Raw genomic sequence first — 25910 nt, 5'->3', positions numbered from 1 at the left:
AATACAAAGAATCTTCATAAGTCAAAAATTAATTCCACCCACATGAAGTCTTGGCACAGCTATAAATAAGTACGCGTGGAATGCCACTTTTGCCAGCTAGTTACGTAATAATTGTCTGAAAGCCATAACTAACTATCTTTTCTGTTGCTGTCCGCAGCTCGTGATCGTGCGGTAGCGTTCTCGCTTCCCGGCGGGGTCAGGGATTTTCTCTGCCTCGTGATGACTGGGTGTTGTGTGATGTCCTTAGGTTAGCTAGGTTTAAGTAGTTCTAAGCTCTAGGGGACTGATGACCATAGATGTTAAGTCCCATAGTGCTCAGAGCAATTTGAACCATTTTTTTTCTGTTGCCTTCACACCAACGGAACTAATTATAACACTAGTATTGTCTCCAACAAAGTTAATGTTGTTGTTGTTGTGGTCTTCAGTCCTGAGACTGGTTTGATGCAGCTCTCCATGCTACTCTATCCCGTGCAAGCTTCTTCATCTCCCAGTACCTACTGCAACCTACATCCTTGTGAATCTGCTTCGTGTATTCATCTTTTGGTCTCCCTCTACGATTTTTACCCTCCACGCTCCCCTCCAATACTAAATTGGTGATCCCTTGCTGCCTCAGAACATGTCCTACCAACCGATCCCTTCTTCTGGTCAACTTGTGCCACAAACTTCTCTTCTCCTCAATCATATTCAATACTTCCTCATTAGTTATGTGATCTACCCATCTCATCCTCGGCATTGTTCTGTAGCACCACATTCCGAAAGCTTCTATTCTCTTCTTGTCTAAAATATTTATCGTCCATGTTTCACTTCCATACATGGCTACACGCCATACAAATATTTTCAGAAATTACTTCCTCACACTTAAATCAATACTCGACGTTAACAAATTTTTCTTCTTCAGAAACGCTTTCCTTCTCATTGCCAGTCTACATTTTGTATCCTATCTACTTCGACCACCATCAGTTATTTTGCTCCCCAAGTAGCATACCTTCTTTACTACTTTAAGTGTCTCATTTCCTAATCTAATTCCCTCAGCATCACCCGACTTAATTCGGCTACATTTTATTATCCTCGTTTTGCTTTTGTTGATGTTCATCTTATATCCTCCTTTCAAGACACTGTCCATTCCATTCAACTGCTCTTCCAAGTCCTTTGCTGTCTCTGACAGAATTACAATGTCATCGGCGAACCTCAAAGTTTTTATTTCTTCTCCATGGATTTTAATATCTACTCCGAACTTGTCTTTTGTTTCCTTTACTGCTTGCTCAATATACTGATTGAATAACATCGGGGACAGGCTACAACCCTGTCTCACTCCCTTCGCAACCGCTGCTTCCCTTTGATGCCCCTCGACTATTATAAGTACCATCTGGTTTCTGTACAAATTGTAAATAGCCTTTCGCTTCCTGTATTTTACCCCTGCCACCTTTAGAATTTGAAAGAGAGTATTCCAGTCAACATTGTCAAAACCTTTCTCTAAGTCTACAAATGCTAGAAACGTCGGTTTGCCTTTCCTTAATCTTTCTTCTAAGATACGTCGTAAGGTCAGTATTGCCTCTCGTGTTCCAGTATTTCTACGGAATCCAAACTGATCTTCCCCGAGGTCGGCTTCTACTAGTTTGTCCATTCGTCTATAAAGAATTCGTGTTAGTATTTTGCAGCTGTGGCTTATTAAACTGATTGTTTGGTAATTTTCACATCTGTTAACACCTGCTTTCTTTTGGATTGGAATTATTATATTCTTCTTGGAGTCTGAGGGTATTTCGCCTGTTTCATACATCTTGCTCACCAGATGGTAGCGTTTTGTCAGGACTGGCTCTCCCAAGGCCGTCAGTAGTTCCAATGGAATGTTGTCTACTCCGGGGGACTTGTTTCGACTCAGGTCTTTCAGTGCTGTCAATCTCTGCACGCAGTATCGTATCTCCCTTTTCATCCTCATGTACATCCTCTTCCAGTTCCATAATACTGTCCTCAAGTACATCGTCCATATATAAACCCTCTATATACTACTTTCACCTTTCTGCTTTCCCTTCTTTGCTTATAACTGGGCTTCCATCTGAGCTCTTGATGTTCATACAAGTGGTTCTCTTTTCTCCAAAGGTCTCTTTAATTTTCCTGTAGGCAGTATCTATCTTACCCCTAGTGAGATAAGCCTCTACATCCTTACATTTGTCCTGTAGCCATCCCTGCTTAGCCATTTTGCATATCCTGTCGATCTCATTTTTGAGACGTTTGTATTCCTTTTTGCCAGCTTCATTTACTGCATTTTTTTATATTTTCTCCTTTCATAAATTAAATTCAATATTTCTTCTGTTACACAAGGATTTCTAGTAGCCCTCGTCTTTTTACCTACTACATCCTCTGCTGCCTTCACTACTTCATCCCTCAAAGCTACCCATTCTTCTTCTACTGTATTTCTTTCCCCCATTCCTGTCAATTGTTCCCTTATGCTCTCCCTGAAACTCTGTACAAAGTCTGGTTCTTTCAGTTTATCCAGGTCCAATCTCCTTAAATTTCCACGTTTTTGCAGTTTCTTCAGTTTTAATCTACAGGGCATAACCAATAGATTGTGGTCAGAGTCCACATCTTCCCCTGGAAAAGTCTTACAATTTAAAACCTGGTTCCTAAATCTCTGTCTTACCATTATATAATCTATCTGATACCTTTTAGTATCTCCAGGGTTTTTCCATGTATACAACTTTCTTTCATGATTCTTAAAGGAAGTGTTAGCTATGATTAAGTTGTCCTCTGTGCAAAATTCCACCAGGCGGCTTCCTCTTTCATTTCTTAGTCCCAATCCATATTCACCTACTACGTTTCCTACTCTCCCTTTTCCTACACTCGAATTCCAATCACCCATGATTATTAAATTTTCGTCTCCCTTCACTAACTGATTAATTTCTTTTATTTCATCTTCAATTTCTTCGTCATCTGCAGAGCTATTTGGCATATAAACTTGTACTACTGTAGTAGGTGTGGGCTTCGTATCTATCTTGGCCACAGTCATGCGTTCACTAGGCTGTTTATAGTAGCTTACCCGCATTCCTATTTTCCTATTCATTATTAAACCTACTCCCGCACTACCCCTATTTGAGTTTGTATTTATAACCCTGTATTCTCCTGACCAAAAGTCTTGTTCATCCTGCCACCGAACGTCACTAATTCCCACTATATCTAACTTTAACCTATCCATTTCCATTTTTAAATTTTCTAACCTACCTGCCCGATTAAGGGATCTGACATTCCACGCTCCGACCCATAGAATGCCAGTTTTCTCTCTCCTGATAACGACATGCTCTTGAGTAGTCCCCGCCCGGAGATCCGAATGGGGGACTATTTTACCTTCGGAATATTTTACCCAAGAGGACGACATCATCATTCAATCATACAGTAAAGCTGCATGCCCTCGGGAAAAATGACGGCCGTAGTTTCCCCTTGCTTTCAGCCGTTCGCAGTACCAGCAGAGCAAGGGCGTTTTGGTTATTGCTACAAGGCCAGATCAGTCAATCATCCAGAAGGTTGCCCTTGCAACTGCTGAAAAGGCTGCTGTCCCTCTACAGTAACCACACGTTTGTCTGGCCTCTCAACAGATACCCCTCCGTTGTGGTTGCTATCTGTATCGCTGAGGCACGCAAGGCAAGAAGGGGGGGGGGGGGGGGTGCAACAAAGTATCAGTTTTAATTGTCGAATGTTAGGTGGAAGGTCATTCACATTTATAAGAAATAGGAATGAATGTACAATCGAGTGCTGTGTCACTATCTTTGTCAGTTCTCCCTAATCACTAAGACGGTTTACTTTTCCAACTTGAATATTCAGCACAAATTTTTGCTCTCTGCTATCATCATAATCAAATAATTCTAGCGAGGTACAATCGAGGTATAATAATACGCGCTGCTAATAGTGAAAGCTACCCCAATAATTCAACGAATTTTATTCATACTGATTTTAAAATATTATAGGGGTGAATGTGAAGACAGTACACATTAGTTATCTTGTATTCCCCCAGTTGTATTCCATACAATGATTAAGAGTCCTTGCAGTAGCGACAAAAACGTTGGTTCAACATTTTACGTTATGATGTTGTCCTAAAACAAAGAAGAATGTTATGGCGTCTGGCTCCAGCCGTCAAAGCCTACAGACACACACCTTAATTACCGTTTACTCTGTTGAGAAGAGAATAACCAATAAAGTGGCCCACGTCGGTTTATAGAATTATTTAAATGACAGGGATTCTCGTTGTACCATCAGCAAGTACCGTTCTAACCGTGTGAAGATTCGTATCGACCAGAGAAAACACAAGAGCCTGTTTGACATTTCACCGAAGATGTAATTTAAACGTTCTCAAACAGCGACAGCTGTAAAAAAAGATGAACAATAAACCCCAGGGCCATCATACTGGAGGTAGGGGTCACAGCGTTACGGCAAGCTATTCTACCAGTGCGCTATCTCTGCGGTTTTATACCTACCTTGGCCTTCCTTTTTTTATGACTGAGGTGGCACGTTAAGACCGCCCTACAGCTGGTGCATGAGTAAAAGCTAGAGTAAAACTAAATTAAATACAGTGGTAAAGCGATTGTCATCTTATGCCTTATTCTGCTCCGATGAACATAGTGTTCCGCCTTCCAGCTGAGGAAAAAAGAGAAAGAAAATTTCTCTACTACTTCATTTTATTTCTCCTTTTTCCCACAGTTGGGAGGATTAAGGAATTACCGTTTATTCACATTCCCGTATCAGTATTTCGAGTGTACTGTAGTGTCACAATATTCAGGCGATCAGCTTCCAGCTAAAAAAGACGCATTGCACGTAAACTCACAGAAATTTTTTTCTCGTGTACGCTGAGGCTCTATTTCAGCGGTGTCCAGGGTGGAGTAGCCGAAAAACAGCCCGTATTTACTCAGGGTAACAATGTTCCCGTCGGCTTTTGGGGGAAAATGACATACAGTAGCAGCGGACGCGTTATCGAATGCGAACAGATTTGTGACGAAATAAATTCCGTCAGTTGAGCGCGACTGATGACGATTAATGGACCGAGGATTTCACTACAACAGTTATTAGTAACATGGCGTCCGTTTACATCCATTAATGGCAGCAGAGTGTTTCTCGTACTCTGTCACCGTAAATGGGTAATTTCCATTTCTTGATGACAATAGTGTAACTTATACAATAAGGCAAATCTGCGGCGTACAAATTACGATGAAAGGGGCAGAAGGAAAATTCTCTTACACTGCTGCTACGTCCATAATCTTCTTCCTACGTTATGTAAAATTTTATTAAAATTGATGAGCCGCAGTTGCTGTACGTCTAAATAATATTTGCACAGTGAAGTTAAATTCCTTACAGTAAGTTTCAGACCTCTGTACATAATTTCAATGACAGTTTTGCGCCGGCCGGAGTGGCCGAGTGGTTCTAGGCGCTACAGTCTGGACGCGCGTGATGTGTGTGATGGATGTGTGTGATGTCCTTAGGTTAGTTAGATTTAAGTAGTTCTAACTTCTAAGGGACTTATGACCTGAGACGGTAAGTCCCACAGTGCTCAGAGCCATTTGAACAATTTGACAGTTTTGCACACATGAGATTATTAAATGTTACTCTAATATATGGTGTTGTATCAGTGTGAAGGCTTAATTTAAATTTTGGGGGGGGGGGGGGGGGGGAATTGTCTTGTCGATCCACACGCAAAGTTTTGAAGAAGTATCAGTTTCAGCTGTCACCGTGTTCAGCTTTTGTTCTTTTTTGTGTCAGTGTCTCTCTTCCTCTTCATGATCTCTGGGCCATATACACGTGGCATTTACCACAGTTTGTAATTGTGTATCAAGAGCAGGGAGTAGGATAAGAACGGAACGGGAGTTTGAATGAAATTGAAACTCTTATTTGTTTATTTATTGTTTAACCAGATCTTATTTGGGCCACCAGACCCTTTCTTACATAGGACCAGGGTGTCACACATACAGACCTTTTTTTACGTCATAGAAATAACATTTTTAACGTGACAAATAGTATTAAAATATTGTCAATAGTGACAATGACAATAATACTGACTACCAATTAATAAAGTTAATACTGCCAGTATTTCTACAAGCGCTGCAACTAATGACAACAATAATAATAATCATAATAATAGTGGCAGGTATAAAAAGATTTTGTAGGTGAACAAAATAGATTTTTCTGGCAAAGCGATTTCTGAGGAAAGTAAATTTGAGGAGATTGCACCAGATAATAATATTGGGAAATGAGGAACATCTGGATAGAAAGAAGGATGTACAGGGGTAACAAGTGCGTACAGAGACAATGATAATCATTATAGTTGCTTTAGCAGATGTCTCATTAGTTGAAGCTGAATATGTCATTCAGGTCTGTAATATAATCATTCAAAAGACACGTTTTCATCCAGGTGTCAACTGAGACTGTTGAGATAAGTTAGTTAGTTCTTTGTTTAATCATGCATAGATAATTTATAAAATGCTTCCAGACATGTCATCCTAACTGAAAAAAAAACAAGATTTTTAACTAACTCAAGCATACAGTAGTATTATCTTACGTAAATATACGTTCACGCAATTCGTTTGTAGCATGTCACTGGTCTTGTCAAAGCCACACCAAAACTGCACTGCACTGTGTGACATCGCCCCCCCCCCCCCCCCCCCCCCCCCACACACACACACATGCGCAGGCGCACGCGCGCACAATACTCTCTCTCAGTTGCCATTTGGACCTTGACGATACTTCTGCTATTCTCCCGAAGTCTTCATGTCATCCTCATTAGACGTCTCAGGAAGCTGAGGAAGAAGCTCACCACAATGAATGAGGTGTTAAACTCAAGAGAATGGGAAGAGGTTAGAGCTGCCTGTTAGAGCACCCGGTCATATAGTTTTACAGTAAGGATCACTTATTCTACGCGCCGGTGCACTTACTTATTTATTATTGCGCTCATTTCTGTTCACATCCCTCCCTATATGTAGCGTCTTTGTTCCAGGCCCATGGGTTCGTCTGGCGTGTGTGTGACCCCGACTACCACGTATTTATGTTTCCGTAATTAACTGAGTTACACGGCTTCTACTACCATTTTTATGTACCCCAGAACGCCTGTAAGCTAGTAACTCTTCTTGTTCACAGCTGGTGGCATCTGAAGATGAAACCTTAAGACTCGAGATCGGAGGTTAAATAAATAAAGAATCACTGGAATATGAAGGCAATTTTTTTTGTTAATATGTCCCTCAGATGAGAATGATCGCCCGATCAAATATTTTGTTATCCATGACAGTTTACTGCAGGTCGACTGTTTATTATTACACTGACGGGAAATAATCGCAGCACAAAGAAGGAAGTTCGTAAGTAAATAAAAGAAGACAATAACTGTTTTTGAAAGAACAGATACTGTTGATGACCGTGCAGCTATTCCCTGGAATAAATGATGACTAACTGAAACCCTCAGTTGCCGACAGGTGTTGTTAATGTACCTCGATGTGGACAGCTGAAAACGTGTGCTCCGACCGGGACTCGAACCCGGGATCCCCTGCTTACATGGCAGACACTCTATCCATCTGAGCCACCGAGGACACAGATGAATAGCGCGACTGCAGGGACTTATCCCTTGCACGCTTCCCGTGAGACTCACGTTCCCAACTGTCCACAATTCTACATATGTAAAGTACCTTACAGACATTTGTTACTCGAGCACGCTTTGGCGATTCCCGTAAGAGTTTGGGCAACGTGTGCGCATTCGCACAGACGAAGGTCAATGGCTGGGTAGCCTTTAACTATATATATGAAGACAGTAACTGTTTTTGAAAGAACAGATGCTGTTGATGACCGTGCAGCTATTACCTGGAATAAATTATGACAAACTGAAACCCTCAGCTGCCGACAGGTGTTGTTGATATGTAAGCAGGAGATCCCGGGTTCTAGTCTCGGTCGGGGCACACATTTTCAGCTGTCCACATCGAGGTATATCAACAACACCTGTCGGCAGCCGAGGGTTTCAGTTAGTAATCATTTGTTCGTAAGTAAGTTTCTACATAGAAAATATGTGGTCTATTCAAATTTCAAGCCAGTCGTGTAAGAGTGGCGCTAGTAGATCAAGAGAATTATCAAGACCTCACTGAGTTTGATCGAGGGAGAGTAATAGGCTTACGAGAAGCCGGATGTTCCTTCTACGGTGTTTGAGAAATACTTGTTAGAAATGTAGCCACTGTGTATGACGGCGTGACGGCAGTCGTCATGGGAAGGTACTGCCGCAAGAAGACAGGCCTGCGGACGGTCATGCGCCTCCACCGAGAGGAAAGACCATCGTGTTCGCGGTATGGCTCTGGCTCATGGTCCTGCATCTGCAGCAGAATTTGAGCAGCAGTTGGCACGATAGTCACACAACGAACTGTTACAAGTCGGTTACTTCAAGGACAGGTCCAAGCCAGACTCCTGCAGCGCGGAACCACCGCCGCTAGCGGCTTCAATGTTGTCAAGCGAGGGCTCATTGTAGGGCAGTGAGGAGGTCTATTGCGTTTCCTGATGAAAGCTGGTTCTGTATCGGTGCCAGTGATGGCCGTGTCCTGGTTAGAAAGAGGAAATTTGACGCATGCAAACAACCGGTCTGCTGCTAGACACACCGGAACCTCACCTGGTGTTACGATCTAGGTGCACTCTCATGGTTATCCCAATTACCCTGAACGTAATTTTTACGTAGATCTGGTGATTCGATCTGTTGTGCTGCCATTCGTGAGTAGCATTCCAGTGGATGTTTTCCTACTGGATAACGCTCGCCCACATACCGCTGTTGTAACTCAACGTTCTCTACAGGGTGTTGACACGTCGCCTTGGGTCTCGAGAACCAGATCGGACGACATCTCCAGCATCATCCACAACCACCAGCAACCGACACTGTACTGGCCGACTAAGTGCAACAGACATGGAACTCCATCCCACAAATTGACATCCGGCACTTGTACAACCCAATGCATGCATGTTTGCATTCAAAAGTAGGGCGATTAATGTACTAGCATTTCAAAAAAATGGTTCAAATGACTCTTAGGTCATCAGTCCCCTAGAACTTAGAACTACGGGAACCTAACTAACCTAAGGCCATCACACACATCACATTCGATCCTGCAACCGCAGCAGCAGAGCAGTTCCGGACTGAAGCGCCTAGAACCTCTCGGCCACAGCGGCTACTAGCATTTCACGTCTACCAATGACTTATCAAGCACCTACATTAACGTAAGATCTTGTAATGTTACTCACTTATGTGTTACCTAGACAAATATATTCCCGAAATTTAGTACTCTACATTATTTATTTTTTCGTGTTGCAATTTCTTCCCTGGGCTATTACTGACGTCACTTTTTTAAAATCCCTACTCACCCTTCTCTAAATAATGCTTGATTTTCTAGTATGAAATTTGGAAGTGGTATCTCTTAAGAGACTTTTTTAACTATTTGGGTTTTGGTTTCCTCTTTAAACTCCTTGCGTAATTTATCCTGCCACTTTATTCGCATGTAGAAAGATCTGTTGTGTGTTAATGTAAATTTGCATATCTCTTGCTCCATTATCGTGAATGCTGCTGTTTGTGAGAATTTCTGTTGTTGTTACAAACGTCCACAACAGACTGGCGGATGTAATCACGTGACGTACCTAGAATTCTCAGCCTTTTTAACTAATCACCCCGGCGGCTCTGTTACTAATTTTAATTATTATTCTAACAGTCGTTTTACTAAGTTTGAAGACTGTCCATGTTTGTGTTATCCCCAAAAAAGATACCATAGCAGAGGGTGGCGAGCATATAAGATAGCATGTAATTAGAAGGCAGTCTCTCTTACATACTGATGACAGAGCTCTAATGCTGATCACATTTTCATCTCACTTCAGGTGACAGCGATTGTTAATCTCTAATATTTTTGTGTTTGCTGTGCAGTCTGTGAAATTTTCGTACATTAATCATTTTAAAGAATAGTTTTTCACTCGTTAGACTCAAAGTCAGTCTATTTGTCTCGTAAGTTGAAAGAGAAATTCTGACGTAAGCCGTATAAGGGCATTGAAACAATTCAGTGATGACACATCAAAATTTGTGCCGAGTCAGGTCTCGACCCCGGATTCCGCGCTTTACGCGAGCGGTCACCTTTACTGCCTCGTTTATTTCATTTTCAGTGTAAGATTATCACGTGGTCTAGGGGCAGCGTCTTTGATCAGTAATCAAAATGTCCTCGGTCCCAGGTCCGTAACGGCCACTGTTTAAAATTTGATTCATGGTTAGCATTGACAGCCGAGGACTTCCGGCACAAGAACTCATCCTCATTCTACCAACGGCCTCGTCAAAGAGGGCAGATGAGTGCACAGAGGATCAGGGCACTCACTTGTCCTTGGGGTAGTAAACTGGCCCTAAAGGCGGAAGAATCAGCAATGATCAACGGCTTGAGCATGCAGAAGGCAATGGAAACCACAACGTTAAAGATACATAACGTGTATCCTCAGGACATGCGGCTTGTAACCTGATTATCTCTCCGGCGACTACGTAGAAAAATATCAGTGATATCAAATTATACTGCAGAAGTAAGCTTTTTTTTATAAAAATACCTTGTAGAAACAAATATTCTCTACGTTTAGAATGACTGTTGTACTATACATAAAATCAGCGTTTATGACATTTCCATTGGAACTCAGTCCACCTAATCATGAAGGTACAGTAATGTGGAACCCGTTATGGAATGTACAATAACAAGACTAACTGCAAATACTTGTGTATATCAATTGCTACATGTATATGAGTTACAGTAAGGCCTAATATGGACAGTCCATATTCCAATAATACTGATATAAGACGCAATATTCGTTAGGCATAAGTATCACTATAGCCAGAGCTCCGAAGATGTAAAAAACCTTGTCCATAACTTCGACTATTCGAATGCGAGATTCGTGGATACAACTTTACAAGAAATACTTCTATCCTGATGTGACGTGCCTTTCTCTTCGGTTCGATAGGTAATGAGGAAAACAAAAGCATTGGACATGTACCAGTAGGACTCGCGCTTCGAGGGTTCTGTGCAAACTTAATGAGATATGTGTATATGATATAGTTCATCCATGCTGGAAGTCGATAGAGTTATACTAACGTACTATGCTATTGGGTATTGCAAATGCGTAGAGTTCGTCTCAGTGAATGAAGTTCATAGACAAGAAAACGATACATCTGTCCTCAATGTCATTATTGTTACGCAAATGTAGAATTGTTCTACGGAAAGCTTCAACAGATATTTTAAAGAATATCGGAATCAAATCCCAAAAAATGGAAGAGCAAGTCTCCCTCACTTGCCAGTACTACTTTGCTCTCAAACATTACAGACGCTGTACTTGTCGTAGGGACAGACTGTCAGGGAATGTTTATATGTAGAATGAGAAGTTCGTAAAGGGTCTGTAGAGACAGCTCCGGAGTGGAACTGTAGTCGGAGAAATCTTAAGACAGTCACAGATAGATGACAAAGGCATCATTTCCACAGCGGCAGGGAACTATACTTAACCGTAGTTCAGCCAGTTACCACGAACTATTTGTGAACATATCGGCAAACTGTGCTCATCGATCCCTCTACCAATCACTGAAAACCAAATCAAAATATCTACAGTGTAACATGAGAAAAATATTTTATATGATATAATTACAAATTAACCATTTTCGTATTTTTATTCCTTTACTTATACAGTGCAACCTTGCTTCTTGCCAAATTTCATGATTCTAGGTCAACAAGATTTCCCTACAGATTTTGATGAGTGAGCTTGCGGGTGTCAGAAAATGGCCGTCTCCCTAGATTTCACTGACGTAGAAGCTTAAATTTCTCACACCGTCAAGGGACCGTACATCCTGGTATGTGACATAAATTGCAACTTGTTACATCTACCCGTTCCTGAGAAATAGGTGCCTTATCAGTTGGACGGAAAGACAGGTTGACGGACAACCAAGTGAGCATATAAGGTTTCCGCTTTTATAGACTGCTAAACAGAACCCTAAAAAAATCTGCATTACTAATATCTCAGCTACAACTATGATTCACACTTTAAAGTGACTAGATTGTGGCATGTAACTCACTAATAGTGAAGGTTATTGTATTCTTCTACGAAAAAAGTGGAAATTTGCTTTTATAGCTACGTAAAATTTTACTTACAGGACACAAATTGTGGTAAAATGCAGACAGGTGACTCTCTCCTACATCTTCTGTCCGTAATTCAGTTCGGCCGTACATCATCACAGTTCGAATCCGCTCCACCGTAGCGAAACCTCGTCTCTCCGTGTGTATGTGTGTCCGCGCGCGCGCGCGCGCGCGCGCGCGTGTGTGTGTGTGTGTGTGTGTGTGTGTGTGTGTGTGTGTGTGTGCACGTTGACGGAGACGTTACTGGATTGACGAATATTGGAAATGTCTGATGCACTCCCGTTTCGCGTCTGCACTGCGCTCCATGTCAGATACCAGCGCACACTCGACGATCTCTTATACTTCTCTGATCTCTCATGTCAGTGAGCTGACGTGTGGGGTCCGATGGAAGTTTTTACTGTGTCCGCGAAGCGAACACGCCAACCAGAATCAATTCAATCCGCGAGGTATGACGCAGATTGCAGGATTCTCTTCCTCGTAGCAGCGGAACTGCTGATTTCGCTTCGTGTGCAGCCGCTTTCTAATCGGGTGGCTCCACGTTCAGCCCAAAATAAAAAGATTGTATGCTCTGCGTAACAACGAATCCGACAGCTGTTCGATTTGTTGCGATTCATGTCTCCTGTCACCGCATGCGCAACTCCGTATGACTTATTCCGCTTCGATGTAGGGGCCACTAGTGATTTTCTCTATCTTCGAATACGGAGCCCTTAAAATTGGTAATTAGTCATGTAAGTTTTATTAGGTTCATACCAACCGCGCAAAGTATCGCTTATATTACACTTAAACGTTATGCACTCTGTTTAATCCCTAGAATGGTTGTAAATCCAACATAATTATTGCTTGGCAGCTGCTAAGGTTCAGAGGCACTATTGGGTTGGAATAATGACAAGGAATGGTGGAGGATATCAAACACAGCACATACATTATAAAGGTGCGATAGTATATTTATAATGAAAAAAGGGTACAGATTTCACCACACGAAAAAGCAGGGTAACAGATGTAAATAACATTTGTGTTTGAGCCCGGTCACACGCCTAACATGAATGTCGCTAGCGGTCTCCCAGTCAGTGATACGCCATCATCGGGTACTAGTGAACATTTCGCACTTGTTATTCATGCTGGCTACCAAAAAGTTGGCCGGACGCTGAGGTCGAGTGGTTCTAGGCGCTTCAGTCGGGAACCGCGCTGCAGCTACGGTCGCATGTTCGAATCCTGCCTCTGGCATGGATGTGTGTGATGTCCTTAGGTCAGTTAGTTTTATGTAGTTCTAAGTCTAGTGGACTGATGACCTCAGATCTTAAGTCAAATTGTGCTTAGAGCTTTTAAACCAATTGTACCAAAAGGTGGAGGAGACCTTGGGGAATATTGTCTCATTTCTCTTTCTTTCGAGGCGGCCTTCAGTTTTTGCACGGTTGGTGGAGGGGGAGTTCGTTGAGAAAAACGTCTGCCAAGAGCGTCTCAGGCACGCTATAAAGTGGTTTAGTGCAAGGAGAGCGCAGGCTATTCCGTAGTTCAGTATTGTCAATTTCTATTCTGTCTAACAAATGGTTCAAATGGCTCTGAGCACTATGGGACATAACGTATGAGGTCATCGGTCCCCCAAGAACTACTTAAACCTAACTAACCTAAGGACATCACACACATCCATGCCCGACGCAGAATTCGTAGCGGTCGCGCGGTTCCAGACTGTAGAGCCTACAGTTACTAGGCCACTCCGGCCGGCTGTGTCCAACACCTCAGTTGTCCTGTTGTTGTTGTCGTTGTTGTTGTCTTCAGTCCTGAGACTGGTTTGATGCAGCTCTCCGTGCTACTCTATCCTGTGCAGGTTTCTTCATCTCCCAGTACTTACTGCAACCTACATCCTTCTGAATCTGCTTAGTGTATTCATCTCTTGGTCTCCCTCTACGATTTTTACCCTCCACGCAGCCTTCCAATGATCCAATTGTGATCCCTTGATGCTTCAGAACATGTCCTACCAACCGGTCAATTCTTCTTGTCAAGTTGTGCCACAAAATCCTCTTCTCCCCAATTCTATTCAATACCTCCCCATTAGTTATGTGATCAACCCAACTAATCTTCAGAAGTCTTCTATAGCACCACATTTCGAAAGCTTCTATTCTGTTCTTGTCCAAACTATTTATCGTCCATGTTTCACTTCCACACATGGCTACACTCCATACAAATACTTTCAGAAACGACTTCCTGACACTTAAATCTATACTCGATGTTAACAAATTTCCCTCCCTTCAGAAACACTTTCCTTGCCATTGCCAGTCTAAATTTTATATCCTCTCCACTTCTACCATCATCAATTATTTTGCTCCCCAAATAGCAAACCTCCTTTACTACTTTAAGTGTCTCATTTCCTAATCTAATTCCCTCAGCATCACACGAATTTATTCGACTACATTCCATTATCCTCGTTTTGCTTTTGTTGATATTCATCTTATATCCTCCTTTCAAGACACTGTCCACTCCGTTCAACTGTTCTGCCAAGTCCTTTGCAGTCTCTGACAGAATTACAATGTCATCGGCGAACCTCAACGTTTTTATTTCTTACCCATGGACTATAATACCTACTCCGAATTTTTCTTTTGTTTCCTTTACTGCTTGCTCAATATACTGATTGAATAACATCTGGGACAGGCTACAACCCTGTCTCACTCCCTTCCCAACCGCTGCTTCCCTTTGATGCCTCTCGACTATTATAAGTACCATTTGGTTTCTAAAAAAAATGGTTCAAATGGCTCTGAGCACTATGGGACTCAACTGCTGTGGTCATCAGTCCCCTAGAACTTAGAACTACTTAAACCTAACTAACCTAAGGACATCACACACATCCATGCCCGAGGCAGGATTCGAACCTGCGACCGTAGCAGTCGCACGGTTCCGGACTGCGCGCCTAGAACCGCGAGACCACCGCGGCCGGCATTTGGTTTCTGAACAAATTGTAAATAGACTTTCGCACCCTGTATTTTACCCCTGCCACCTGTAGAATTTGAAAGAAAGTATTCAAGTCAACATTGTCAAAAGCTTTCTCAAAGTCCACAAATAATAGAAATGTAGCTTTGCCTTTCCTTAATCTGTTTTGTAATATAAGTCGTAGTGTCAGTATTGCCTCACGTGTTCCAACATTTCTGCGGAATCCAAACTGATCTTCGATGAGGTCGGCTTCTAGCAGTTTTTCCATTCGTCTGTAAAGAATTGGCCTTAGTATTTTGCTGCTGTGACTTATTAAACTAATAGTTCGGTAATTTTCACATCTGTCAACACCTACTCTCTTTGGGATTGGAATTATTATATTCTTCTTGAAGTCTGAGGGTATTTCGCCTATCTCGTACATCTTGCTAACCAGATGGTAGAGTTTTGTCAGAACTGGCTCTCCCAAGTCCGTCAGTAGTTCCAATGGAATGTTGTCTACTCCGGGGGCCTTGTTTCGACTCAGGTCTTTCGGTGCTGTCAATCTCTGCACGCAGTATCGTATCTCCCTTTTCATCCTCATCTACATCCTCTTCCAATTCCATAATATTGTCCTCAAGTACATCGTCCATGTATAAACCCTCTATATACTCCTTTCACCTTTCTGCTTTCCCTTCTTTGCTTATAACTGGGTTTCCATCTGAGCTCTTGATGTTCATACAAGTGGTTCTCTTTTCTCCAAAAGTCTCTTTAATTTTCCTGTAGGCAGTATCTATCTTACCCCTTATGAGTTTAGCCTCTACATACTTACATTTGTCCTCTAGTCATCCCTGCTTAGCCATTTTGCACTTCCTGTCGATCTCATTTTTGAGACGTTTGTATTCCTTTTTGCCTACTTCATTTACTGCGTTTTATATTTTCTCCTTTCATCAATTAAATTCAATATTTCTTCTGTTACCCAAGGATTTCTACTAGCCCTCGTCTTTTTACCTACTTGATCCTCTGCTGCCTTCACTACTTCATCCTTCAGAGCTACCCATTCTTCTTCTACTGTATTTCTTTCCCCCATTCCTGTCAATTGTTCCCTTATGCTCTCCCTGAAACTCTCTACAACCTCTGGTTTAGTCAGTTTATCCAGGTCCCATCTCCTCCAAGTCCCTCCTTTTTGCAGTTTCTTCAGTTAATCTACATGTCATAACCAATAGATTGTGGTCGGAGTCCACATCTGCCCTGGAATTGTCTTGAAATTTAAAACCTGGTTCCTAAATCTCTTTCTTAGCAGTATATAATCTATCTGATACTTTCTAGTACTTCCAGGATTCTTCCATGTATACAACCTTCTTTTATGTTTCTTGAACCAAGTGTTAGCTATGATTATGTTATGCTCTGTTCAAAATTCTACAAGACGGCTTCCTCTTTCATTTCTCTCCCTCAATCCATACTCACCCTCTATGTTTCCTTCTCTCCCTTTTCTTACTCTCGAATTCCAGTCACCCAAGACTAGTAAATTTTCGTCTCCCTTCACTATCTGAATAGTTTCTTTTATCTCATTATACATTTCATCAATTTCTTCATCGTCTGCAGAGCTAGTTGGCATATAAACTTTTGCTACTGTAGTAGGCATGGGCTTCGTGTCTATCTTGGCCACAATAATGCGTTCACTATGCTGTTGGTAGTAGCTTATGCGCACTCCTATTTTTTATTCATTGTTAAACCTACTCCTACATTACACCTATCTGATTTTGTATTTATAATCCTGTATTCACCGGACCAAGAGTCTTGTTCCTCCTGCCACCGAACTTCACTAATTCCCACTATATCTAACTTCAACCTATCCATTTCACTTTGTACATTTTCTAACCTACCTGCGCGATTAAGGGATCTGACATTCCACGCTCCGATCCGTAGAATGCCAGTTTTCATTCTCCTGATAACGACGTTCTCTTGAGTAGTCCCTGCCCTGAGATCTGAATGGGGGACTAACTTACCTCCGGAATATTTTACCCAAGAGGACGCCATCATCATTTAACCATACAGTAAAGCTGCAGTTGTCCTATGTGGAGGAAATTCTCGTCCATCAACAGAAAGTCGTCACGTACACAACCCCTAAACAGACGAACATTGCCCGCAATAATGTACCTGGAGCAACGCTGTGCTGTGACGGCACTTCGCACTGAGATATGCAGCGGTGTTCGGCCATCCTATTCCATTTCCTTAATATTGTCCTCAAGTACATAGCTCTTATATAGGCCCTTATATCCTCTCTCCACCTTTCTGCTTTCCCTTCTTTGCTTAGAACTGGGTTTCCATCTGAGCTCTTGACATTCATGCAAGTGGTTCTGTTTTCTCCAAAGGTCTCTTTAATTTTCCTATAGGCGGTATCTATCTTACCCCTAGTGAGATAAGCCTCTACATTCTTACATTTGTCCTCTAGCCATCCCTGCGTAGCCATTTCGCACTTCCTGCCGATCTCATTTTTGAGACGTCTGTATTCCTTTTTACCTGCTTCGCTTGCTGCATTTTTGTATTTTCTCCTTTTATCAATTTAATTCAGTATCTCTTCTGTTTCCCAAGGATTTCTACTATTTCTTGTCTTTTTACCTACTGATCCTCTGCTCCCTTCTCTATTTCATTCCTCAAAGCTACCTATTCTTCTTCTACTGTATTTCTTTCCCCCATTCCTGTCAAGTGTTCCCTTATGCTCTCCCTGAAACTCTGTACAACCTCTGGTTTAGTCATTTATCGAGGTCCCATCTCCTTAAATTCCCACCTTTTTGCAGTTTCTTCCGTTTTAATCTACAGTTCATAAGCAATAGATTGTGGTCAGAGTTCACATCTGCCCCTGGAAATGTCTTACAATGTAAAATCTGGTTCCTAAATCTTTGTCTTGCCATTTCATAATCTATCTGAAACATATTAGTATCTCCAGGGTTCTTCCACGTATACAACCTTCTTTGCCGCGCAGGATTATCCGAGCGGTCGAGGGCGCTGCAGTCATGGACTGTGCGGCTGGTCACGGCGGAGGTTCGAGTCCTCCCTCGGGCATGAGTGTGTGTGTTTGTCCTTATAATAATTTAGGTTAAGTAGTGTGTAAGTTTAGGGACTGATGACCTAGCAGTTAAGTCCCATAAGAGTTCACACACATTTGAACGTTTGGCCGAGTTTGCGTAGAGATGTCAGTGCTAACAGACAATGAATTAAGCTCAGGTATCAATGTGGGACGTACGACGAAGGTATCCGTTAGGATTGAGCGGGGAAATTTGGCGTCAGTGGGCTATTGCAGCAGACGACCGACGCGAGTGCCTTTGCTAACAGCACAACATCGCCTGAATGCTTCTCCTGGGCTCGTGCCCATACCTGTTGGACCCTACATGACTGGACAATCATGGCGTGGTAAGATGAATCCCCATTTAAACTGATACCAGCGTGTGGCAGAGTTTGAGTGTGGCTCAGCCCCTACGAAGCCATAGACCCATGTACTCAAGATAGGGCTGTACAAGTTGGTGGTGGTTCCATAATGATGTGCGTTGATTTCATGGAGTGGATGGTGTTCTTTCGTTCAGATGAATCGACCACTGAATGGAAACTGCTGTGTTCGGCTACTTGGAGGCCATTCATGGACTTCATGTTCGCAAACAACGATGGAATTTTTATGGATGGCAATACGACACGTCACTGGGCCAGAATTGGTTGCGATTGGTTTGAAGAACTTTCTGCACAGCCCGATCGAATGATTTGTCAACCCCATTTGTGGCACGCAATTCCTAGGTCTGCTAGTGCACAAAACCGTACACCGGCGACATGTTGGTAATTATGAACGGTTATAAATGAAGCATGGCTCACTATTTTTACAATGGGCTCTCCAACGACTTGTTGACTCCATGCCAGGCCGAGTTGCCGCATTAAGCCGAGCAAATGAAGATCCGACACGGTATTGGGAGGTAGCCTACGACGTTTGTCACCTCAGTCACAGTACAGTTGAAAATATACATAACTGAATTTATAGGAACGGTAATAATATCGCGTCGTTCAATAGGCGAGTGCAAGTATTTCGATGGACGCCATTTCAACGACTTGCGAGTTCCTGATGTTCCCCAGGTACCCAACTGGGGAAATGGGGCCTACTGTTTAACCTGGTGTTCCGGTCGACTGGGATTCGATTCCGGGACGTCTCAGTTTCTAGACAAATGCTTCGCCAAAAGTCCCGACTGTTTGTAGGTGATATAGTGGACGTGAAATATAGTACACAGTACTTTGGCAGCAACAATGATTAAACCTGTCTAGTCGAACGGAGCTTGGGTGACAGGTATGTGTACGTCATTCCAGTCTGCTTCACCTTTAGGTCACGAACCATAACTCGTGGTGGTTGGTGCGTGATGGCGTGCAGTTAATATTATTAATTCTTCATGGTAGACGACAAAACTTCAATTTTCCCAACAATGAATCCTATGATACTGACCGGGGCTGTGACTGAAAACGACTCGAACATTTCGGGCAAATTACGTCACAATTCGGGAAATATTGTGTTCAGTTCGATCATTCAATGGGCCCTTCATCTAGTGATTATTGTCGGTATAACCGTAACGATTTATCTTAGCCTTTTTAATGCACTAGTCATTTTAGTAACAACAAGAACACGAAAACTGAAGTACCTTCTAGTGTGCAGGTCGTATGTAATAACGATGATGATGAGGTCCTATGTTCCGAGGAGCGTAGGAAACGATCCGGGAGACCCTCACCGCCGACTAGGCAAGGTCCTAGCGGAAGTGCTTTGCCATTGCCTTCCTCTGATCGTAATGGTGATGAATGATGATGATGAAGACGACACAATAACACCAAGTCATCTCGAGGCACGGAAAATCCCTGACCACGTCTGGCATCGAACCCGGGGCCCAGTGCGCGGGAAGCGAGAATGCTACCGAAAGACCACGAGCTGCGGACGTGCGTAATAATGGGAACTAATAAATAAATAAAAGATAGTAATGATGATTATGTCCATACAGACTCCTCACACTATAGGAGGTTACACGGAAATTAATTGCAAAATTGTTCTAATATACTATTTTTACAGATTAGTTTTCATAACATACTTTCTAGTAAGGCCCAGATTCGGCCCAGTAGCCAATAAATCCTATACGTGGTCTTTAGTTCGCCGAGGAGAAAGTTAATGCTGAGAAATGCTGAGAACTAAATTTTTCAGTTCTATAACAGAAATAACTGAAAAATAGGTAGAAGGAAAGACGAGGGCTAGTGATAAGTTCATATGTTGTAAAACGTTTCTGACTTTCAGTGTCAACTCCCACTTTTACATTACTTACCAGCACCACTTATGCGTCGGCGCTCTTATAATTTCAAACTCAGAGAATGATTATATGCTGGATGCTATAATTGGCATCCACAATGATATTTCAGTACTGTACTGCTACATCAGAATTGTTATTCCTATACAATTTTTTTATTTTAAATATATGCTTATTAAGGATTTAACTGATATGGTAAAGCAATCATCATGGATTTGCGTCGCCGTCCTCTGTTTTCGTTTTACAGTTAATCTACGTTTCTTTCTAGTGGATAGCGGCGTGGCTACTATGGTTTACGGTAGCTCCACCTCAACCGTACTTTCTATTCATTTCTCCCGTAATTAGAAGTTCGCGTGTTTTTTACTATGAATTTCGGTGCAATTTTGTGTCCACATAAACGTCGAGGCCAGTTTTCCACTAATACTATTAATATTTTGGTTCTTTCTTGAATTTATGAATAACTTCTTTCTCTGAGATGAATGGGTAGTCTCTATGTGTGCATCTATTAACCACGTATTCCACTTTTCTCCCAATTTTCAAATTATCGCATCAGTCATGCGTTTATTCCGTGCGGTATTCCAATGGTGTTCAGTATCAGCATTCACTGGTACCTTAAGATTCTCAATGATATAATCGTTCATTTTTTTAGATCGTAACCCAAGAAAAAATGTGTAGTAAAAGACTTTTTTGGGTTAATAACTCACTCGCTGCTTATCCAATTCCTATAGAGCCTCTTCTGGGCCAACCTAGATCACATACACTGAGGTAATCCAATTCATAGGATAGCGAAATACACAAATATAAATGGCAGTAGCATTGCGTGCCCAGGGTATAAGGTAGTGCGTTTCCGGAGCATGCAGGTGATTCATGTGAAAATGTTTCCAGTTTGATTACGGCAATACGATGGCAATTAACGGTGTTTGAAGGCGAAAGGGTAGTTGGAGCTGGAGGAATGGGACGTTCCATTTCGAAAATCGTTAGTCAATACAGTATTCTGAGATCCACGGTGCGAAGAGTGTTCCTGCAATACCAAGTTTCTGGCGTTACCACTCACCACGGACAGCGTGGTGGCCGATGGCCTTTGTGTAACAACCGGGAGCTGCGGCGTTTGCGTACAGTTGTCCGTGCTTACAGACCAGCAAAAATCCGAAAAATAACCGCAGAAATCAGTGTGGCACTTATGACGAACGTATCCGTTAAAACAGTGGTCTATGGCAGCAGACGACCGACACGTGTGCCTCTGCTAACGACATCGCCTGCAGCGTCTCTCCTCTCCTAGGTTCATGACCATTTCGGTTGGACCCTAGACGACTGGAAAACCGTGGCCTGGTCGGACGAGTCTTGATTTCAGTTGCTAAGAGCTGAAGGTAGGGTTCGGGTGTGACGCGTCGAAGCCAAAGGCCTGAGTTGTCAACAAGGCACTGTGCAAGTTGGTGGTGGCTCCATAAAGGATGTCAGCTGTCTTTACTTGGGATGGACTTGGTCCCCTGGTACAACTAAACCGATAATTGACTGGACATGGTTATGTTCGGCTGCTTGGAGACCATTTGCAGCCATTCAGGGACTTAATTTTCCCAAACAACTATGTTTTGTCGCCCGGCCACAGTTCTTCACGATAGGTTTTTAGAACATTAATGACAGTCCCCACCCAGATCACCCGACAAGAATCCTGTCGAACACTTTTGGGACATAATCAAGAGATCACTTCGTGCACAAAATCCTGCACTGATAACACTTACGCGATTATGGAAGTTTGTAGAGACAGCATGGCTCAATATTTGTGTAGGAGAACTCCAACCAGATGTTGAGTCCATGCTATGTCGAGGTGCTGCACCACCCCAGGCAAAAGGAGATCCCACACGATATTAGAAGGTAACATATGACATTCGTCAAGTCAGAGTGTGTGACTACCAGTTTATTTCAGAAAGCATTTACCAAACTGATTTTCTTCCACAAGTAATGAAGTTCTTAATTTAAGAAGATATAAACTACTTGCCACTAAAATTGCTACACCCCGAAGATGATTTGCTACAGTAAGAAGATGCTTTGATACGCAAATGATTAGCTTTTCAGAGCATTCACACAAGGTTGGCGTCGGTGGCGACACCTACAACGTGCTGACACGAGGAAAGTTTCCAACCGATTTCTCATACACAAACAGCAGTTGACCGGCGTTGCCTGGTGAAAGGTTGCTGTGATGCCTCATGTAAGGAGCAGGAATTGCGTACCATCACGTTTCCGACTTCTATAAAGGTCGGATTGTAGCCTATCGTGATAGCGGTTTATTGTATCGCAGCTCTGCTGCTCGCCTTGGTCGAGATCCAATTGTTAGCAGAATATGGAATCTGTGGGTTCAGGAGGGCAATACGGAACGCCGTGCTGGATCCCAGAGGCCTCGTATCACTAGCACTCCAGATGACAGGCATCTTATCCGCTTTGCTTGTACGGATCGTGCAGACACGTCTCGATCCGTGCGTCATCACATGGGGACGTTTGCAAGACAATAACCATGTGCACGAACAGTTCGACGACGTATGCAGCAGCATGGACTATCGCTCGGAGACCATGGCAGAGCTTAATCTTGACGCTGCATCACAGACAGAAGCTCCTGTTATGGTGTACTCAATGACGAACGTGGGTGCACGAATGGCAAAACGTCATTTTTTCGGATGAATCCAGCTTCTGTTTACAGCATCATGATGGTCGCATCCGTGTTTTGCCACATGGCGGTGAACGCACATTGGAAGCGTGTATTAATCATCGCTATATTGGCGTGTCACCCGGCATGGTGGTATGGGGTGCCATTTTTTACGCGTCTCGGTCACCTTTTGTTCGCATTGATGGCACTTTGAACAGTGGACGTTACATTTCAGATGTGTTACGACTTGTGGCACTACCCTTCATTCTATCCCTGCGAAACCCTACATTTCAGCAGGATAATGCACGACGGCATGTTGCATAGCCTGTACGGGCCTTTCTGGATACATAAAATTTTCGACTGCTGCCCTGGCCAGCACATTCTCCAGATCTCTCGCCAATTGAAAACGTCTGGTCAATGGTGGCCGAGCAACTGGCTCGTCACAATAAGCCAGTCACTATTCTTGATGAACCGTGTTATATTGTTGAAGCTGCGTGGGCAGCTGCACATGTGCACGCCATCCAAGCTCTGTTTGACTCACTGCCCAGGCGTATCAAGGCCGTCATTACGACCAGAAGTGGTCGTTCTGGGTACTGGTTTCTCAGGGTCTATGCACACAAACTGCGTGAAAATGTAATCACATGTCGGTTACAGTGTATTAGTCCAATGAAAACTCGTTTATCATCTGCATTTCTTCTTCGTGTAGCAATTTTAATGTCCTGTAGTAAAATTATTTTCTTGAATTTATGCCTACTTGTCAACTGTTATCATTGCTTTTGTTGAAGGTAATACACAGTATAGTGATAGGATTCATTGAAGTGGGGTCTTGTAAAATATGTTAGACGTCTTAGAGATTCCATGTCAGAGGCTTTATTTCTTATGCAACTATCAGACAAATAATTCCAGCCGTTTACAAACTTCCAGCATGGTGGAGTAGCTTGGGTCACAACTTCTGTTAATCAGTAGAACGTAAAACCAATCCTAGTAAGTATTAGCAACTTGTACTGGTTTTTCGTTCTACTGAAGTCCAGCTGTCTTCGCCGGGGTAATAATTGAGTAAATAGCAGTTAAGTCTCACCTGACGAGCTAAGTTTCACAAATCGAGTAGCAATTGACTTGCTCGATGAGGCAAGCTCTAATGTTTTAGTCTGAAGAAATAAAGCAACGCATTAGCCTGTGACAGAGGCGGATGTAATGCTTCTCCGGCGGAAGCTGTGCGGTCATTACCTACATCTGGATAACACGCGGATTGCACCAATAACGCACAGACAGACACAGTGTGGTTCGTAGCTCTGAGCGAAACGAGTGGAGCAGCGGTGGCCTCACCGTAGTAATTACTGACCGCTGCCGCAGACGGCCGCCTGACATACGAGAGACCGTAACTTTGTGGCAGCAGGACGTGGCCCGCTGTCCCAAGGGAAGTGGGCACAGGATTTGGCGAGGGCGGCGGGATGCCGGCTACAGGCAGTGGCGTGATTTTTGCTACGCTCGAACTGAATGTCTGCGATCTGTAACAGGTGCCTGGGCAGCACATGTTGGGTTGCTGCGTAACTTCGTAGCGGTATTCCATCGTGTGAGACCTAACTCGCTTTATTTGTTCATGAGACCCAGAAAGTATTAGATACAGGCTCCCAGGTAAATGCCATTTTCCTTGACTTCTGAGAGGCGTTCGATACAGTTCCACACTGTCGCCTTATAAACAAGGTAAGAGCCTACGGTACCGAATATCAGACCAGTTGCGTGGCTGGATTGAAGAGTTTTTAGCAAACAGAGCACAGCATGTTATTCTCAATGGAGAGGCGTCTACAGACGTTAAAGTAACATCTGGCGTGCCACAGGGGAGTGTTATGGGACCGTTGCTTTTCACAATATATGCAAATGACCTAGTAGTGTCGGAAGCTCCATGCGGCTCTTCGTGGATGACGCTATAGTATATAGAGAAGTTGCAGCATTAGAAAATTGCAGCGAAATGCAGGAAGATCTGCAGCGGATAGACACTTGCTGCAGGGAGTGGAAACTGACCCTTACCATAGACAAATGTAATGTATTGCGAATACATAGAAAGAAGGATCCTTTATTGTATGATTATATGGTAGCGGAACAAACACTGCTAGCAGTAACTTCTGTAAAATATCTCAGAGTATGCGTACGGAACGATTTGATGTGGATTAATTGGTGGTTAGGCGGGTGCCAGGTTGATATTCATTGGGAGACTCCTTAGAAAATGAAGCTCATCAACAAAGGAGGTGGCTTACAAATACTCGTTCGACATATACTTGAGTATTGCTCATCAGTGTGGGATCCGTACCAGGTCGGGTTGACAGAGGAGATAGAGAAGATCCAAAGACGAGCGGCGCGTCTCGTCACAGGGTTATTTGGTAAGCGTGATAGCGTTACGGAGATGTTTAGCAAACTCAAGTAGCAGACTCTGCAGGAGAGGCGCTCAGTATCGCGGTGTAGCTTGCTGTCCAGGTTTCGAGAGGGTGCGTTTCTGGATGAGGTATCGAATATATTGCTCCCCCCTACTTGTACCTCCCGAGGAGATCACGAATGTAAAATTAGAGAGATTCGAGCGCGCACGGAGGCTTTCCGGTAATCGTTCTTCTCGCGAACCATACGCAAGTGGAACAGGAAAGTGAGGTAATGACAGTGGCACGTAAAATGCCCTCCCCCACACACCGTTTGGCGGCTTGCGGAGTATAAATGTAGATGTAGATGTAGAACACAACAGACGCACATAACGGTGACTTTGGTCATCAAGAATATTTTCTCCTTCACTATTTACAAGTCTACCAACGCTGGGGTAACTTTTCGATCCCTCGACTGTAGAAATCAAGTCGTTTTGAGGCGAACAAATCGTTGAGCCACGTTTGGAGTGCGTTTTCATCTGGCAAGGAAGTTCCTTTTAGGTTGTTCGATAGAAAGCGG

This window comes from Schistocerca gregaria, chromosome 6, assembly GCF_023897955.1.
Source record: "Schistocerca gregaria isolate iqSchGreg1 chromosome 6, iqSchGreg1.2, whole genome shotgun sequence".
Taxonomy (NCBI): Eukaryota; Metazoa; Arthropoda; class Insecta; order Orthoptera; family Acrididae; genus Schistocerca; species Schistocerca gregaria.
This window is presented reverse-complemented; position numbering follows the sequence as displayed.